General features: G+C 44.1%; 1 long non-coding RNA gene across 1 annotated transcript; it reads right to left on the reverse strand.

Annotated features, from left to right (window-relative positions):
• Window positions 1–1,718: 1,718 nt before the first annotated feature.
• Window positions 1,719–4,811, reverse strand: LOC116660948. Its single transcript, XR_004316654.1, has 3 exons — window positions 4,703–4,811; window positions 4,047–4,600; window positions 1,719–2,688 (listed from the first exon to the last, which is right to left on the reverse strand). It is a non-coding gene; the product is annotated as an uncharacterized LOC116660948 (long non-coding RNA).
• Window positions 4,812–12,631: the final 7,820 nt, after the last annotated feature.

A 12,631-nucleotide genomic window follows, 5' to 3' on the forward strand; every position in this document is an offset into this window, starting at 1 on the left:
AGTCCTCTTCCTTTCCTGCAGAGGTAACCACCGTTCGAATTTTTATGGTGATTTCTTTGCCCTTCCTATAGTTTGACCACTTACCTTTGCATCTCTACAAAACATAGATCTGTTTTTTCTAGTTTGGAACTTTCAGAAGTGAAATTACACTTTGTTTGTTTGCTTGCTTGTTTCTAGTTTGTTTTTTACGCCTGTCTTCTTGTGCTCTGTATTAGGTTTTTAAGACTCATCTGTATTGCATGGACTGTCATCTGTTGGTTTTCACTGCTGTGATGTTCTGCTGAATGAAAAGTACACAAAGGATTTACCTCTACTATCACCGAGGAACAGTCAGCCATTTCCTGCCTCGGGTTGGAAGAACAGTGCTGCAAAGGGTATTCGTGTACATTTATCCTGGTACATGACCAGGGGTTACTCACCAGATGCAGGGTTATTCCCATGTTCAGCTTTACCAGATCACAACTAACTGGCTCCCAACGTGGTTCACACTCCCTAAAAGAGTTCGACCCTCCTGTGTTTTCAAAATATCTTTAAAAGTGTATTTCATATGTATGGTTGGTGACTTAAAAAAAAATCGAAGTGGGTTTTCATGAAAGCTGCTTCTGGTCTGTTTGAAATGGGAAGACAAGCACCACTTGCCAGAAAAGAACACTTTAAAGAATTGACCAACCGCTCAGCACCGCTTAGTTCTCTGCTCTGTTTGACAACAGTGCAAACATCACCATTTATACAACTTCCACACACCTACCAGGGGACTCGCTGTTGTTCACAGTACATTTTCACAAACAGTATTTCATTTAATCCTCATAACAGTCCTGAGAGGTAAGTGCTCTTATTGTGTATTTTAGAGATAAGAAGACTGAGATTCAGCGTATCAGCTGTCCAGAGTGTCCGGTACATTCCGGGGCAGGGACTTGCAGCTCTGCTTATTTCTTTTCATCACACCTTAGCACAGGAACCTCAGATTGTATCTCGTTGTATAGAAAACTTTGTTGTAAAGGACTCACTGTAACCAGATCAACAGAGCACTGAATACTCCCCAGGCAAGTGTCCGTCCGACTTCCTCATTTGGGTTTTGGCCGTGAGGCCCGTTTTGGTCAACGCTACCAAAGATTCAAAAAGCACCTGAATGAACAGACTTACCCTTGCACACCTGCCATTGCAGTGAGGAGGCTATTCCTGAGTTACATGCTGATCCCACAGGGAGGACGAGAGACACCTGGTACAGCGCTGCCCCAGCCAAGGCCAGCCCACATCAGTCAACCCACAACGGAGTGAGCTAAAGGAGTGTGTATGGCTGTCTGTCCCCCACAATAGACCGCTGCTTCTTCTACTGCAAAAGCTAATTGACACCATCTGGGCTACAGGACTGGATCTGTCATACAGAACCCTTCTTTGGAATGGTACCCAGGACTGTGAGGTTTTCTTATTGATGACTTATATTTAGGGTCTGTTCTGTTCTGAATGTTTGCCCCCCCCACCCCAAGTTCACATGTTGGAATCCTAATGCTCAATGTGACAGTGTTAGGAGGTGGGGTCTTTGGGAGGTGAATATGTTATGATGGCAGAGCCCTTGCGCATAGGATCAGTGCTCCTATAAAAGAGACCCCAAAAGGCTCCCTAGTCCCTTCTGCCATGTGAAAACAGAAGTCTACCACCTGGAAGAGGGCCCTCACCCGGCCGTGCCGGCACCCTGATCTCGGACTTCCAGCCTCCAGAACTGTGAGAAGTACATTTGTTATTATAAGCCACCTAGCCTGTGGTATATGTTTCGTTATAGCCTGAACGAACTAAAACAGGGCCTAACATTTTGAGCAGTGGATGAGATCCATATTATTTGCAATATAATCTCAAGTTCACTCAACATTTCAGAAGTTCACATACATACATATGAAATGTATCTGAAACGGAATATTTGGCCTGCAAAGCCAAAAAAATACTTACTATCTTTATCGAAAAGGTTTGCCCAATTATGATTTGCCCCCTGGCCCTGGAGCAGGGGGTTCACTTTCCCTCGACAAAAGGGAAGCTAACCTACTCGCAGATCTGCCATCAAGGAGGAGGGGGTGGGCCAGAGAGGTGCTGAATTTCAGCAGCAACCAGTGGAGTCCACCACAGGGCACCAGAGCCAGCCACTCCACCTGCCTCTGTTATCAGGGCTCGGGGCATGTCTGAGGCACAGGACAAAGTGGGCATCAATCAGTTACAGGGAAAATGTCACTGGAGGAAATGAAGTAGGTTGGAGAAAGGGAATGTTTTCATTCAGCAGACTTGAAAGGCTGGACAAAGTTATTACCTTGATAGCTCTTCTGTCATCTTTTGAAGAGCCAGAGATGATAAAGTTGGCCTTCATTCAGCTGTCCATTTACTCAGTGAGTATTTATTAAGTATTAAGGACCTCCTGGGAGCTGTATTCCTTTGCTAGGACTGTCGTAACAAAGTACCAAACACTGCGTGACTTAGACGACAGAAGTTTATTGTCTCACAGTTCTGGAGGCCAGAAATCTCAGATCCAGGTGGCAGCAGGGGTGGTTCCTTCCGGAAGTTCTGAGGAAGACCCTGTCCCATGCCTCTCTCTTAGCTTCTGCTGGTTTGCCTGCCATCCCTGGTGTTCCTTGGCTTGTGGACAAGTCACTCCAATCTCACTTGGCTGTCTCCTGTGCCTCTGTCTCCAGATGTCCCCTTCTCCTAAGGACAGCAGTCGTTTTGGATCAGGACCCACCCTAATGACCTCATCTTAACTTGATCATCTGCAAAGACCGTTTCCAAATAAGGGCGCAGTCACAGTCACGAGGTGGGGGGTACGGGGGGGGGTGTCAGGTTAGGATTTCAACCTCTTTTGGGGGAACTCAAACATAACAAGAACATGTTTTCAGGCTTACAAGGCCACAGCATACTTAAACTCAGCCTTAAGGGAGGGGGGAGAAGCCGAGGAAGGAAAATAGGAAGCAAAGAGGGAAAAACAGAAGAGGAGAGAAGAGAGGAAAAGAAGAGTAGGCACAGGAAAGAGAGAAAAAAAAAACAGAAAATTTGGAAGGGGGAGGCAGGACCGACTACTTAATTTGTGACGCCTGGTGCAACATGAAAATGTGGGGTCCTTTATTTAAAAACTATTAAGAATTTCAAAAGGGCGCCAGCAAAACACCATGCACAAGGTTCTTTGGAACATGAGGCCCTGTGACTCCCCTGTGGAGAGGACTGTACTAACTGCTGTCTTTTGTATCCACATAAAGGTTTCCTTGTTTGCATTTTCATTTGTTTCTGTGTTCTTTATGAGGTACCTATGAAACAGTTTATTCTTTTTACAACAGGTCCATTCTCGGCTTAGGACCCTTCTAAGATGCTATCTCTCAAGGAAAAAACAGCTTATGGACAAGGGGGCTACCCAAAAGAGAAAAGCTCTTCTCCCAGCCCCCTAAGTGTCTGAGCAACTTCTTAAGGCTACCCAAGAACCACCTTTCCTTTACTCCCCATTGTTTACACCCTTAAGAAGGATTTGTAACTTGACATTTTCAGAGGTTTTGCTGCCTGCCAGCTTGACTTTCTTAGGCAGTTTCCCCAACTTCTCCCCGTTCAATCACTGTGGTCAAAAAGTCACCTTCTGCCTCATTCCCTGCCAGCAGCCAAGCTCATAAAAACACAACGGCTTGTGGCCACTGGACCTGGATCCAACTTTCCTCAGCTTAGCAGCTAGACCTCCTCACTCCCAGTCTACCCCGCCCTGTTCAAAGGGCACGATCTCCCACCGTTTTTGATGTCATCCTTCCGTTTTAGTCAAGGCACTCTCTAGAGTCAATTTCCACTATCAAGTCTACCTCCAAGACCTTGCCCGGCTATTCCTATACATAAACCCCGCCGTCCTTTCCCTCTGAGTGTGAACTCTTCAAGGGCTGGGGCTAAATTATAATCATCTTTGAATCTCCAGTATCCAACACAGTGTACATATAAAAAAGATGTTTTCCACAAAATGTTTATGGAATTAAGTTGAATTGACACAGGGGACTTCCAAAACATTTATAACTTTTACGACACAAAATCACACTTACCTCTATGCAGGTTTGTTTCTTTTCTGGCTCGTATTCAACATTTCTTTCTAATGATTTCCTGAATAGGATTCCTGACTAGGACCTACCTTTAAGCAGGAGAGAACGTGTGCTATATATATATATATATATATATATTTTGATAATACTTGTTTTCAACCTGTGCACATATGAGGCACCAAAATGTGTCTTTATGGCGCCCTGAAGTCTTTTAGAAACAAGAACTCATGGGGAAAAATAAAACTTAGGGGAAATCCTTTCTCCCTAAAACTTTTATTTAACACACATGTAAACAAGAATAATCTTGTAAAATTTTTCTAAAATCAAAAATCAAGCTCCTTTTGATCATATTCTGGCCTCTACATTTCTAGGCTCAGTAATTCTGCAGCAGGGCCTTTGCGACAGTCCCCAAATTGAGCTTTCCATTCAGCCACACTCGCCTTTGCCGCGCTGTCTCCCTCCGCCCTCTGGCTTTGGAACGCAATCCCGCCCACTTCCGGTAGAGGCGTCCACAGCGCGGGCGCAACTCCAGGAGCCATTCGCCGACCTGTCGAGTGCTGACGTACGCGCATGTGCAAGAGGAAGCGGAGAGGGAGGGGGCCGGTTAATTGTGCGGGAGAATGTAGGGCCACCGAACTCACGCGACCGTCTCCACCCACCTAAATAGACGGGCGGAGCCCAGAGCCGCCTCCGGGTTCCGGCAGCGCACGCGCACTGAATGCAGGAACGTGGCGGAGGATCGAGGGCGAGCCTTTACGCATGCTTATTTAAATAAGGCAAGAGGCTTCTCACGTCAGCTTCTTAACCCGCCTCCTTTTTCTCCGTTTTACCCGCCTCTGACTTTTAAAGTGCCAGATCCCGTTTTCACCGAATTGCTTTTTTTTAAATTAAGCACTTGGGGGAGGAGGGGGGAATAAATTAGGAGTTTGGGATTAACATATGCACACTATTATACATAAAACAGATAAACAATAATGACCTACTGAGTAGCACAGGGAACTACATTCAATATCTTTTAATAACCTATAATGGAGAATAAGCTGAAAAAGAACATATATACATCTGAGTCACATTGCTATACACTTGAAACTAACACAACATTGTATTTTTTTAAATATATTTTTATTGAAGTATAGTCAGTTTACAAGGTGTCAATTTCTGGTGTACAGCACAATATTTCTGTCATATAGGAACATACATATATTCGTTTTTCATATCCTCTTTCACCATAAGTTACTACAAGATACTGAGTATAGTTCCCTGTGCTATACAATATAAACTTGTTGTTTATCTAGTTTTTATATATTAGTATTTGCAAATCTCGAACTCTCAGCTTATCCCTCCCACCCCCTTCCTGCCCCACCCCCAACATAGGTTTGTTTTCTACGTCTGCGAGTCTGTTTGTTTTGTAAATAAGTTCCTTTGTCTTTTTTTTTTAGATTCTACAACACAACATTGTAAATCAACTATACTTAAATTTTTTCTAACATTTTATTTACTTATGATTGTATTATTTAATCATTTTATTTTGGCAGTGGGGGAAGTTAATTAGGTTTATTTCATTTTAGAGGAGGTACTGGGGAGTGAACTCAGGACCTCATGCATGCTAAGCATGTGCTCTGCCACTTGAGCTATACCGGCGGCAAAACTTTTTTTTAATTAAGCATTTATGGAGAGCCTATTGTGTGCTGGGCCTATTTACACTTGATTGTCTCCTGTGCGCATTTTCCAATTTTTCCTTTGTAATAATTGTCATAATTTCACTGATATGTATATTTTTGCGTAAATTTCTTTCCCTGCCCCAGTTGTATCATTTTCTTGGAGGCAGTTCTCTGAAGTGGGAGGCAATGCAGTATTCTGGGCAGCTCTTCCTAGGTCCAGAGGTCTGAGATTGAACCCTGGCTCCGCCACGTGCTCTTTTACTCTGGGTATCTTAACTTTTGTGAACCTAAGAGTTTGGTGATATTTAAAATGAAGATAAGGATACCCACCTCCATCATAGGAGTGTTGTGAAAACACATGTACATTTTTTTGAAAGTAAGTACCAAGTACTATGCCTTGTACCAGCTATCTATTAAATTAATAGTAGTCTTTAAGTGGAATTAGTCAGAAAATAGTTTGATAGCTTCTGTAACATAATTCTAGATGGTTCTTCGGGAGGATTTACCTAATTGCCAAGATGGCTAGCGATAGGTAATGGTGCCTCTTTCCTCACAGTGTTGCCAATATCACAGTCCATCATTTTTACACATTTTTCTAGTCTAGACAGTATGTAATAGTATGGCAGGGTTATTTTAACTTTCATTTCTTTAATTGCCAGTGAGGTTGTGCATTTTTCCTTGGGATGATTTATTAGCTATATTTCTTTGCCTAACAACTATTTTCAAACACTGTAATTGCCACTGGCTGTTTCGTGCAGACATTATGTTAGGTTCTGACAAAGCATTTTGCTGACCAGTTTAAAAAGAAAAAAAGAGGGGTGGGGAGCTGTGGATAGTAAAAGTAAGCTTTCCAAGGGAGGGACAGAACAAGAGATCAGAGCTCATCTCTGAAAGCAGCACTGTCTGGCAGAACTTTCTAGGGTCAAGGAAACGTTCCCTATCTTCACTGTGCCCTAGGACAGCCAGCTGCCAATGTGCTTACTGAACACTTGGAGTGTGGCTAGTGCAAGTGAGGAATTGAATTTTTATTTTTATTTAACTTAAATTTCAATAGAAATTTAACCAACAGCCAAGTCATTGATGGCATAACCTAATCCTAGAGATTAAGAAAGGAGAGAAAGAAGGGGGAAAGAGGGTCCGGTCCCCACAGAGTCACCCAGAAGTAGCCTTGTACTGTTTGGGGAAGGAAAACACCCTGTTACTGAGAGGGCTGTAAAACACTGAGAGTCTTGTCTCTTAAAATGGTTTTAATCTTGACCTTAGGATTGATTTCCAGTACTACTGTAGAGCAGATAAGTGGCTCTGCTGAGCACAGCTGTATTTTAACAATTCTGTTCCTCTAGTGTGGTAATTGACCCAGAAGTGACCATTTGTAAAAAAATTTGAAAAAACTTTTCGTTGTTCTGTTTTCAAAAACATTGCTTTTTGAAGGAGAGTATAGCTCAAGTGGTAGAGAGCATGCTTAGGATGCATGAGGTCCTGAGTTCAACCCCTAGTACCTTCTCTAAAATAAAGAAAGAAATAAACCTAATTACCTCTCCCCTAAAACAAAACCAAATAGACAAGAAAATTAAATAAAAAGTATTGTTTTTGTTAAACCCAATGTTTAGTCTTTCTTGTAATACATTTTTTAAACATGTTTAAAAGGATTAAATTTCAATGTGGTTGTTAAAATGCTATTTTTATGGGAATTTAAGTGCAGCCATGTATTGTCTTTAAAAACCAGATGTTGTATCATTAATTTCTCAAAGGTACAATAAAATCCTAAAAGCAAAAAAAAAAAAAAAAGGGGGGGGTGGATCACATATATATGAAAGGACTCAAATTTAGATTTTTGGCATTGTTCCCAAGAGAAACAGTCCCAGAGTCAGTCTTGAGAAGAAGGGTGTGCTCAGTTTGCAAAAATCTATCAAGCTATACACTGATGATATTTCCACTTTTATGTATGTATTTTTTACTTCAGTAAGAAGTTAGATAACATTTGCTGCACTTTGTGTTACCCTCATTAGGCATTTCTCTGATTTTTAATGTAGCAGAAATCTTGGGAAATATCCAAGTGACTGTGACTCGCTCTAGACATCTGAGAGCCCCTAGAGGGCGCTCATTCTGCATCGGCGACTTTTCAAAACAGCTTTATTGAGAGAGAATTCACTTACCACGCAGTTCACCCATTTAAAGTGTACAGCTCGATGGTTCTTAGTATATTCACAGAGTTATGCATCCATCCTCACAGTCAGCTTTAGAATGTTTTCATCACCATGAAACAAACAACCCTGCCCTTTAACTATCACCCTCCTATCTCCCTGTCCCCCCACTCCCCAGGTAGTCACTAATCCACTTTTTGCCTATCCTGGACATTTCATATGAATGGAAACAAACAAGGTGTGCCTTTTTGCCTCTAGTTTCTTTCACTTAGTATAATGTTTTCAAGGTTCATCCATGTCATAGTGTGAATCAGTACTTTATTCCTTTTTATGGCCAAATAATATTCCGTCACATGGATAGATGGCATTTTGTTTATTCATTCATCCTTTGATGGACATTTGGGTTGTCTCCAGATGGGTCCTTCTTGCCACTTCTGGGAAGGCGGAGACCCAGACTGCTCAGCTCCAGAAGGCCCCATTCTCGTATTATTTAGTTGGTGCTCTCAGGAGTGGACTCCAGTGAAAACGGCAGTCCCTGGAGTTGACAACTTAGTAAAGCACTGGACAAAACCTTGAGATTTCTTGCCAGGGTGGAGCATCCAGGCTTCCAGCCAAAGCTCTGTGCCCAGGAAAGTGTATGTCTCCGCAAGGGAATGTAGCTGTGGGCCTGTGGAGGAGTCTCTCTCACCCTAGACTACACAGGAAAATTTCCTTCACCCCAAGCTGTTAACAAGGTCTTGAGAGTAAAGTATAGCCATTCAAATCTGGCAAGTAATTATCAGAAGGGTGTACAGGACAGAAGCCCTCAATCTTGATGTTCCTTCAGTATTAAGGAGTAGCCAGACAATAGCACCTATTCTCCATAAGGAGAATAATCTCATAGATTTCTAACCTGCCCATGCAGCTGACCTGCAGAGGCAGATAAGCCTTAACCTGCTCCAGATTCTTCTCTAGGAGACAGTCCTTGCTTTCTCTGTGCTAGGGTCTGATTAGGGGTTGTGAAAAAGCTTCCTGCAGGGGTGGGCCTGAGGCCTGAGGCTGTGTCTTAGCCTGGCCTAGGGAGAGAGAAAGCTAGATCATGAGGCGCCACTCAGCGGGTGGCAAGGCAGCTCTGGACAAAGCCACAGCAAAGGGACAGTTTGTGCCAGGATAGAACCTCCAGGGACAGCTGGCCAGGAGGAGAGGAGAATGTCTTGAAGGAGAACCACGGAATCTGCGGCACGACTGGCCCAGGGTAGACTCTGGATCCTCACTGGTCCAATCATGAGTTTGGGATTGGAATTTGGAAAGAGCCAGTCAATTTCTGTCAGTAATGGGAACAACAGTGGAACGATGAGCATGAGAAAACTGATTGGCAGGATGAGAAAAATGAAGGAGACATGGGGAGAGAGAGAGAGAGAAAATGGCTTTGCTGTTGACAGCTTTCCAACACTCTTATATCGTTAATAAATTTCCTTTATTGGATATTGTGAGATGGTGTCTCTACATGCAACCAAAAGAAACCTTGGATACGGCAAGAAGATATGCTCTATGTCAATTACCTCCTAATCTGACAGAGACACCCAACAAATTAACTATAATTGATGTGATACATGTAGAAATCAGAGCAAAATTCCCATTCCAATGGGAGTAAAGAGCAAAGCCTGTACAGGAGCCCACGGGTAATCAAAGAAAAGCCATCAAAACAAGATTTTTTTTTCCCTATGAGATTGGTAAAGAGCTTTAAAAACAATAATACTCAATGTCAGCAAAGGGGGAAAAAACAGACACTCTTCTACCCGATGTATGGAACTGATACAATTTTTTTTGGAGGGCAATTTGGTGATACATATTGAGAACTCAAAAATGTATATATAACATTTATATGATTTATTAAGGAAGTGCTCCCAGGAGAAACTGGTTAATAGACCGGGGAAAAAGGATAAGAGAGACGTCACGTGAGCGCAGCCGGATCCCGCAGGGAGCTCTAGAACAAAGATTACACTTCAACAAATATCCTATGAACTGCTTAGAGGAGGTGCCCAAAATAGGCAGATTCACAGACAGAAAGTAGAACTGAAGTTACCAGGGGCGAGAGAAGGGGGCAGTGGGGAGCTATTGTTTAAAGGGCACAGAATTTCAGTTTGGGATGATGAAAAACTTCTGGAAATGGATGGCGGTGATGATTGTACAGTATTGCAAATGTACTTACTGTACCCTGGAAAATGATTAAAATGGTAACTTTTATGTTATGTGTGTATTGCCACAATAAGCAGAAGAATCACACAGAAAAATAAAGAAAAAAAATCACACCTGGGTTAGTTCGGTTTGAGGTCAGAGCCTTCCCACTCTTGTGTCATCCTAATATATGGGCCACCCTGGAGGGGCGTCGATGCCCTGGCATTTCAGCTCTCGGCCCGAACAGAGAAGTGGCTCAGTAGCTCAGGGACAGTCCTCGGAAGAGCCAGAGCTGGAAGACGCAACAGGGATGGATACACAGAACTGGGAAGGGGAACTGAAAAGACCAAGGTGGGCACCAGCAGTGACTGCTCTACCCGGTCTCAGTTCACCTCCACCAACTGGTCAGCAAGTCACCTATTTTGGGTATGACTGGTCACCTGACCACACTCCTCTATCGGAGTCTAGGTGGAAAACCAAACTTTGTGCCAGATAGGTCGACAAAGGGAATTTAACAGGGGGGAGGGGTTCGTTACAAAGGCGTTGGACGCGCTGAATGGACACTAGGAAGAAAGCAGACAGTTCAATATGAGCAACTGAGGACGCCACTCCCACATCCAGGACTGGAGGGATGAGGGAGGGGTCCAGAGCCCCCGGGCCAGACCTGTAGGCAGGAGAGGCCGCCCCATGCACTGTCTGCCAGAGACACAACCCAAGGTGGAGAGAGAGAGGAAGAAATACCCCAGCTTCTCCCTCCCTCCTGCCTACCACTCAGGCTCCTTGCCATTGTCTCCCGTGGGCTGAAGGTGCTGGAAGTAAACTGACCAGAGGTCTGAGAAATGCAGCAGCTCGCAGGAGAGGGTTCCCCTCCCCAGCAGAGCAGGGCAAGGCTAGGGTGAGGAATGGATCTGAGGACAAACTGGTCAATGACCAGCACATTTGTTATCCTTCTATCCAACAAAGACGCACTGAGTGCAGGTTGTGTGCCGGGACTGTGCCAGATATTGGGGGTACAGCCTGGAATCAACAGCACAGAGAACACAGCTGGTAGCAAGACAGAAGTGCTTCTGTACAGCAGGAGGAAGCCTCCACCCAAGGAAGGCTGCCTGTAGTCCATATTGTAACTCTGTGCAAATCAGAAAAAAACCCTCCAAGAGGACACAGCCCCATGGGCACACGGCTTGGCGAGCAGCTGGGGCAAGCACACTCCTGGACAGGATACTGCCTCCACAAAGGGGCCTGAGGCTCCTGCTTCCTTTCCAGCAGGAATCTCCAACCTGAGGACTAAGGACCCCCAGAGCAGGAGTCCCTGAAAGCACATCGCTCATTCATTCATTTGACAAATTATGAAGCAACTACTAGGTGCCAGGCATTTCTTCTAGGTCCTAGGGGGACCGCAGTGAAAAAAAACATCAAAATTTCTTTGACTTCAAATATTGTTACTGAGCACAGACTTGTGTAACCGAGGTGCAGAGAGCCAAGCTCTGACACTGAGGGTTTGAAGCAAAATAAGGGTTTATTTGCAGGATGCCAAGCAAAGAGAACAGGCAGCTCTTGTTCAAAAGACCCCAGCGAGCTCTCCAATGATTTTCAGGTTTTAAAGACAGTGTTAGGGAAGAGGGTTCTAGGATGCATGATCAGCTTGTGGAGGTAACAGGGTGATGTTTTGGGAATCTCAATCATCAGCCTTCCGGTTCCAACAGTCTGAGGTCTACGTGATTGTGGTCAACATGTGGTCAGCATCCTCCACCTGGGTTGGGGGTCTTAGCTTTTGCAGAACAACTCAAAGATACGCATCAGATTGTTCTCTGATGAGGAAGGAACTGGGAGTCCCGTGACTCTTGTTTTAATACTTAACTGCTTGAGGCCTAGGAGACTACAGCCTTTTATCTACAAATGAGAATCAGTGGGGGAATTCAGAGGTGTTTTTGTACCCACGTAGCCCACCCCACACACCATAAGGTCCTGCTTGGTATCAATCCCCCCTTTCTTGATACTCCTCAGTCCGGAGGGGAACAGGGGCAGGACAAGAAAGGGAATAAAGTTTGAGATAGAGAGGTCAATCATAAACACAGTACCAGAGGAACTCGGTTTTAGAGGGACTCAGTTTCAACATGCCGATCACTGTCCAGTATGGGCAGAAGTTGTAACAGGTATTCATTGTACTATTAGTTATGCTATTCTGTGTTATGTTTTTGAAATTTTCCCCTTAGAAGTCAGAAGAAAAGAAATCTTTGCTTCCAAAGAGACAGACAATAAATAATGTGTGTGTGTGTATACAGTGGTGCTAAGTGCTGAAAAGAACATGAAACAGGAATGAGGATGGGAAAGAGGAAAACAGGGAGGGAAATATAGATGGAGATTCCAATTGTAAATAGGGCGGTCTGGAAACTCCTTACTGAGATGATGTTTCAATAAAGCCCCATACAGCACAGAGGGACCTAGGTGCTGTCTGGAGGAAATGTCCTAGCAGAGCACACAGAAGAGGCAAAGACCCTAAAGAGGGAACCTGGCCCGCATTTTTCAGGAACAGCAAGGAAGCAAGCCTGTGGCTAGAGCAGAGTGGGACTGGGCAGGGGACAAGCTCAGAAAGGAAAGGGGAGGGAGGTGGGCAGATGACACAGGG

The sequence above is a fragment of the Camelus ferus genome, chromosome 32 (assembly GCF_009834535.1).
Source record: "Camelus ferus isolate YT-003-E chromosome 32, BCGSAC_Cfer_1.0, whole genome shotgun sequence".
Lineage (NCBI taxonomy): Eukaryota > Metazoa > Chordata > Mammalia > Artiodactyla > Camelidae > Camelus > Camelus ferus.